Genomic DNA, 7177 nt, shown 5'->3' with positions numbered 1-7177 from the left:
TTCTTGGGTATTTTTACACACACTGAAATTGTTATCAGAGGCAAATGGGTGTGGCACGGCAGGGGGGTGGAACAGAAGTTCATTAAGTCATAAAAGACAGATAGCAAGGCTGCTCATGGACAGGGAAAATTATGTCCAAAGGATGAGGGATTTTTTTAAAGGCTTGTTGGCGACCCTAGACATGGAAATTTTATATTGTGAGTGAAAATATGTGTGCTTAGCAGTGCCTGTACAGTATATTTATTTCAGGATCGAGGCTGTGACCATTTTGGCACAGAACTGCCTAGTTGACTCAAGATTTATTTATTTACTAGGTTTCAAAGCCAAGCACCAAGCACACCCAGTGCCCCAGGGAGGCAGCGGGTGCACTCCACAGGCTCGGAGAAGCCATCCCCGGGCCTCTCTCCCCCTCCCCACGGAGCCCGCAACTTACCGGATTGTGGCTGATGTTCCCTGTGGGGAGGGGGGCTAGAACTCCCGGGTTGCCATAGACTGGCCCCGCCCACTCTCTGCCCACAACAGCCTTAGCAAAATATGTTACCGCTCACCGAGCGGTTAAAGATTTGTTTGATGTATTACCCACCTCTATCGAGCAAGTCGTCTAGGTTTTTTGGTGATTGTTATAACCAAGCATTCCTTGGAATATTTCCACAAATGTCCAGCCAGGCTGTAGCTAATTGGAATCTTGAAACTGGTCAAAGCATGTCTGTCATTCACAGGACACATACCCCTGGCAAAGTCAGAGAATCATAGAGTTGGAAGGGACCTCATGGGTCATCTAGTCCAACCCCCTGCACTATGCAGGACACTCACATCCCTATCGCTCATCCACTGTAACCCGTGACCCCCTTGAGCCTTCTCACAGAATCAGCCTCTCCGTCAGATGGCTATCCAGCCTCTGCTTAAAAATTTCCAAAGATGGAGAACCCACCACCTCCTGAGGAAGCCTGTTCCACTGAGCAACCGCTCTGTCAGGAACTTCTTCCTGAGGTTTAGACAGAATGTCAAATGTGATAATGATCTTTGTACTTAACAAAAGCTTGAAAAAGCCTTAAAATATAGAAGATGGCAAGGAATAGATCCTTTTTATAATGGCCAAATGGCTTTTAACTGAATTGAGTGGGACAGTCCCCACCACCCTAGAGTTTGGAATGAATTTCCTTTGTATATAAGGATAGATTAAAGACTAGTATTACATGCACCAAGGGAGAACTGTGGCTCTGTTGGAGAGAGTATGTTCTGTGTGCAGAAATCCTGAGGTTCAATCCCCAGTATCTCCCATTAAAAGGATCAGGTAGTAGGTGATCAGAAAGATTTGACCCTAGACCTTGGAGAACTGATTCTTGGCAGAGCAGATAACGCTGACCTTGATCTGGCTTGCGATCCCTTTAAACACCATCTCCAAACCCTGAGTTCACCCAGAAGGCATTTAAAGGGAATGCTACCACTTTAAACCCCCTTCAGCTACCTGGCAATTCCAAAAAATCCTGATAATTTTGGGGGCTCAGCTATTTTGGATAGCCAAAATATATCAAAATCTATATCCAGCTGAATTAATACCCCAGGTATTTTCAGGAATTTTTTCAGCCCAGATTAGCTGCACACACCTAACGTGACCTTAACAGACAAATGTCTTAACTTGGTATAAGGCACCCTCTTGTGCAAATGAAAGAATACGGACTGAATACAGTTGCCATACACTGTTCTTGAGGGACAGACATGCATGTGAGGCTTTTGGCAGAAGGTGCCATAGAAAACACCAAACATGCTGGCCACTTAAATGAGCTACCATTTCCTAGCCTGTGATTGCTTTGTAAATTTGGTTTTTTTTGTGTCATCAAAGCCCATGAAGTACATAGGTACATGACAAGATTTATGAGAAATTATTGTCTCATGAACATTTTGTAGGAGGCAAAAAACGTCGAGCCTGTTTTGATGAGTTGTGCCACTTAACGGACAAGGTTCATTTGACAGAGAATTTTGTGAGTGTCCGTCCTTTACTCCTCAGAATTTGGGGAACAGGGCAGCCCTCTTGCTGAGGAAAAAAGGACGAATGTGTGGGTAACAGGGGAAACAACAGTAATTGGTCCACAGAGTGACTGAACTGAAAGGACGGCTCTGGAGTTCACCGTGGAGGGGAAAGCTAAGGGATGTGTAGCCAGCACATCCCTTGTATGTGTAGCCAGCAACAACCACCCAAAAAACCAACACACGTTGCCACTGTTCTCTCACACTTTCCTCCTAAGGAACTAATTCCTAACTCTGGAGCTTCTTGCTGTTGCAACGAAAGTGGGGAACATGTACCAATATTTCTAGATGGGAACGTTTGAAATTGAAACAGGAACTGACCCAATGCGAAAAGGGCAGGGTTTCAGGAAGGGATGTGGTCACAGGGGCTGAGAGACTGGCAGGCCTGCCGAGAGAGCAAGGACCTCCTTCTGCAGTAGTCGGTACGACAAAGGAACGTCCTGCTTTCTGTGCAGCTTGGTTTCCCAGGCCGAGGAGGAAATTCCTGGAGATTTTGGGGTGGAAGAGCAGGGTTTGCGAGGGGGAGGGACCCCTGCCATAGAGCAGGGGTAGTCAACCTGTGGTCCTCCAGATGTCCATGAACTACAATTCCCATGAGCCCCTGCCAGCAAACGCTGGCAGGGGGCTCATGGGAATTGTAGTCCATGAACATCTGGAGGACCACAGGTTGACTACCCCTGCCATAGAGTGTACCTGCCAAAGCAGCCATTTTCTCTAAGGGAACTGATCTTTGGTCACCTGGAGATGAACTGTAATAGCAGAATATCTCCTGGTGCCACCTGGAGTTTGGTGGCCCTGCCTCAGACTGTAAAAGCTGGTACTATTGACTGTTTCCTTGTTTTAGAAAGCAACAACCCTGCAAGTAGAAAACTAGCTAGGGATACCAGCCTCCAGGTGGAGGGAGGCTGGAATACCTGGAATTACAGTTTATCTCCAGACTACAGAAATCTGTTTCCCTAGAGGATGGACTCTGTGTCTTTTTACCCCTCTGAGGGCCCTGTCCTCCCCAGGCTCCACCCCCAAATCTCCAAGAGTTTCCCACCCGATCTGGGAATCCTGCCCCCCCCCCCATCTCCCACGAATAACCGGGGGAGGCAGACAACCACAATGTGCTCTCTACTTGTCCTCTTCTAGCTCTTTCTCCTTGATGCACTATATTTTTCCTTGCAGAGATGTTCTTCAGAACTGGCTCCCCATTTGCTTGTGGTCTGTATCGGCACAGTCAACCCACCCTACTGCCTCAGGATTTCTACCATCTTGTTCTCTCACATGGGGAGACCTAGCCTGAGAGGAGGGAATGGGTTTCTGTTTGATCAAATAAGGGGGACATGAGCCTGCTAGGGAATGCTCCTACTGCTGTCCCAGGGACAAGGCAGAGCTATCCAACATGTGCAGTTACCAGAATCTCCTCATTCCCAAGTGTGAGAACATGATGCTGCTTCATCATCTTGGACTTGGCCTAATTCTCTTGCAGATCAAAATGGAAGACCCGTGAAGACATTTGGAGGCAGCTTGTAACGAGGTCAGGAATGGATGACTAAAGGTCCAGCTGTGTCTGGAGTTCATCTCATCCCCCACTGTTGGCAGGTGCCACTGGGGGAATTCTGTCCTCTGCATTTTCTGTGGGATCTCACTGAATATTCCTTCTTTGTGCCAATGTATCACCATTGTGTAATGTTGACCAATCCTGCTGTCAGACCAGAACAATAGACACACAACCTGCCCCGATGATGTGGTTTTAGAGCACACTCAGTTTTGTCTATCACTCAGTTTTGATTCTGTGACCTTGAGAATTCTCTTCCTTGAGAATTTTCTCCTTTCCCCCCCTTTTCTGGGAATCCAAGGGACCAGGGGATCCCCCACATCCCTCCTTCCTTCTATCCAAACTCTTCAACTAGGGACTTTCCAAGCTCTTATGGCTGTTATTTTTTTTCTTGAAAGAAGTATCAACCGCCCTACACACAACTTTAAACTCCAGGAGGGGAGAAGGACCTCTTTATTAGAAGCCACCAGTGCAGGACAGAGAATTAGAACAAAGTTTGATTCCAGTGGCCCCTTTATGATCAACAAAGTTTAATGCTGGATATTTAGTTATTTATTGCACTTGTATACCACCCTCCCCTGAGACTCAGGGCGGTTCATATGAAAGGTAAAGGAACTATACATCAAACTCAGATTTTCCCACCAAATAGAAACAACAGCTATGAGAATGACAATAACAGCAACAAAATAACAGTTTGACGGAACAACAATCAGACATCAAGGCGACTAGCACTGTCTCTACCCCATGGTCAGGCAGGAAACCTGGCTGAGATGGGTCTAGGACTGAAGCTTCTTCCAGGAATGCCAATAGTTGATCCACGGCAAGAAATGCTAAGGGCAAGATGGCTTGATAGTTGTCAGGCTCTTGCGGGTCCAGAGATGTTTTTTTCAGTAGCAGACGTACCACTGCCTTTTTAGTCCCTCCAGGAATTCTCCTGTTGTGCATGCACGCAAAAGCGAATACCCAGAATTAAACAATACAAGTTTGTTTAATTTAAACCAATGTGGAAAGTATAGAGGGGTGGGTTGCAATGGGGCCCAAACTGGAGAATAGTGACTAGCCTAGGATAAATGCCCTGGTAGGGTGGATATTGTAACCCAGGTCTCCCAAATCCTAGTCCAACATTCTAACAACAACATTGTTATAGCTAGTTGAAGAAATCCCAGTCAATTAAATGTAGATGTCAATTTACAGGAAGAATTAGGTTTTATACCCCTTTTTACCACCCAAAGGAGTCTCAAAGTGGCTTACAATCCCCTTCCCTTCCTCTCCCCAAAACAGACACCCTGTGAGGGAGGTGAGGCTGAAAGAGCTCTGAGAGAACTGCTCTGTGAGAATAGCTCTAACTGGACTGTGAATAGCATAAGGCCAACCAGCTGACTGCATAAGGAGGAGGAGTGGGTAATCAAACCTAGCTCTCCAGATTAGAAGCTGCTACTCTTGTCCGCGACACCAAGCTGGCTCTCTGGAGGGGCTGTAGCTAGGGTTACCAGCTCTGGGTTTAGAAATACCTGGAGGCTTTGTGGGTGATATTTGGGGCGAGGAAGGACCTCAATGGAGTATAATGCTATGGAGTCCACTCTCAGCCATTTCCTCCGGGGAGACTGATATGTATGGCCTGGAGATTAACTATAATTCCAGGGATCCCCAGGTCCCATCTGGAGACTGGCACCCCTAGCCATGGCTTAGCAAGGAAGCATCTGCTTTGCATGCAGAAGGACCCAGTTCAATCCCTTCTAGTTTAAAGGATCAGATAGCCAGCTGGTGGTGAGGGAGACCTCCCTGCCCGAGACCCTGGGTCTGAAATAACAGAACTTAAAACCAATAGAACAAGTCCTGTAGCACCTTTAAGACCAACTAAGTTTAATTCTGGGCATAAGTTTTATGTGTTTGCATACTTCTTCAAGTACACTGAAACCGACTTGACTAACCATTACATATAGGGATGTGTGTGTGTGGGGGGGGGGGAGTTGCCAAAACTTGGAGTCAAGCTACATAAGTAACTGAGAGTTAAGTATAGCTAAGATTGGATAAAAGCAATTGGTAAAACTTGTGAATAGCCGCAAATTAGTGTATAGTCTAGTCTAGTCTCGATAACAAAAGAGTTAAGAAACAGATGTGAGAACTGAGTGACTTGGCACGTGTTGTGAGATAAGAACTCAGGGCCATTCTGCACAACCGCCTATGTAGCTAAATGTAAGCACTAATTAATAGCAGCAGGTCTTGATAACACACACAGCCGTCCCTACCAGAAAAAAGGCTCTCCCACTAGCACTGCTTTCGTTACCCACAAGTTTTTGGTCTCACTGGAATCGCAACAAAGGAGGTGAAACTTTTCTGCACTTCTTCCCACCCCCGGCCGTCAATCAAACAGAACAGCTAATGAAATGTTGTGTTTGTGCTCCCGAAAAGCCCCTTTCCCTCTAAAAGCTTTTTTTTAAAAAAACGAAAACACCAGTAGCAACTAATATTTGTTCATTTGATGTATCAGAAGGACCTTTTTTGCTGGCGTAGGAGCTGGCGCTTAATCGTTTACACGCTCTTTAAGTAACCCCCCCCATAGGTGTAATTTCTGGCCAAAATTATGGGAAGTGTCAAACAGGGGGCTGTATTGTGCTTGGAAACCTCAAAGACAATTGCAGAAGGGAGCTTTGTTTTACCGTTAAGTACTTCTGAGTTGCTTGTGGAGGGACTTCAGCCGAAGAAGCCTCGCTTATTTGTTGCTTTCGCCGGTTTAAGGGGAATAAATGGTGATTGCGTCCCCGGAAGCTCAGGGGCCAGAGTTAGGGAGGAGACATTATTTCTTCCAGTATATTGAGAACGCACATGTCTTTTTTGGATGTGTTGCAGGTTGTTCTCAGGAGTGAAGGGTTTTCGTGGGCAAATACACTTTTGACGATTCCCCGAAAAGCGCTACATCAAAGTGCTTTTTGCAGTAGTGTTGCAGGAGTGTTGCAGATTGTGTACAACATCGTGCATAATGTTAAAAAAAATAGCATTACACAACAGACTTCAGCTACATTAACATTGTGCGGAAAGGACCTCAGTATTTCTGTTAAACTCTGGGTGTTTCATTATCCTGTTCTAGTCTGTTTCTAAAACTCCTTTGCAATAAGACAACTACTTTGAGGTTTCCCCCCGCCCCAAGAATATCCTGGGAGGCTGAAGGCAGTCAATGAAGTTGACTGAGGACAGATGAAAGAAAATACTTCTTTCCAGCAAGTGATAAAAATGTGGAATTTGCTGCCAGGGGATGTAATGATGTATACTGTCACTGACAGCTTTAAAAGGGGATTAGACATATTAATGCAGGAGAGGCCTACACCAGAGTGGTGAAGTGGGTGAAGACTAATCTCTGGAGAATTGAGTCTGAGCCCTCACCCCTCCGCATGTAGCCAACTGGGTGACCTTGAGCCAGTCAGTTCTCTCAGAGCTCTTAGCCCTACCTACCTCACAGTGTGTCCATTGTGGGAAGAGAAAGGGTAGGCGATTGTAAGCCACTTGGAGTCTCCTTTGAATATTAAGAAGTGGGATACAACACCCCCCCCCACACACACTCATAGCTGTTCTCCTAAAGGAAACCTCCAAGTTCAGTGGCTGGGAACC

Source organism: Paroedura picta, chromosome 16, assembly GCF_049243985.1.
Source record: "Paroedura picta isolate Pp20150507F chromosome 16, Ppicta_v3.0, whole genome shotgun sequence".
Taxonomy (NCBI): domain Eukaryota; kingdom Metazoa; phylum Chordata; class Lepidosauria; order Squamata; family Gekkonidae; genus Paroedura; species Paroedura picta.
The sequence above is the reverse complement of the archived record's forward strand: the minus strand, read 5'-3'. Positions refer to the sequence as shown.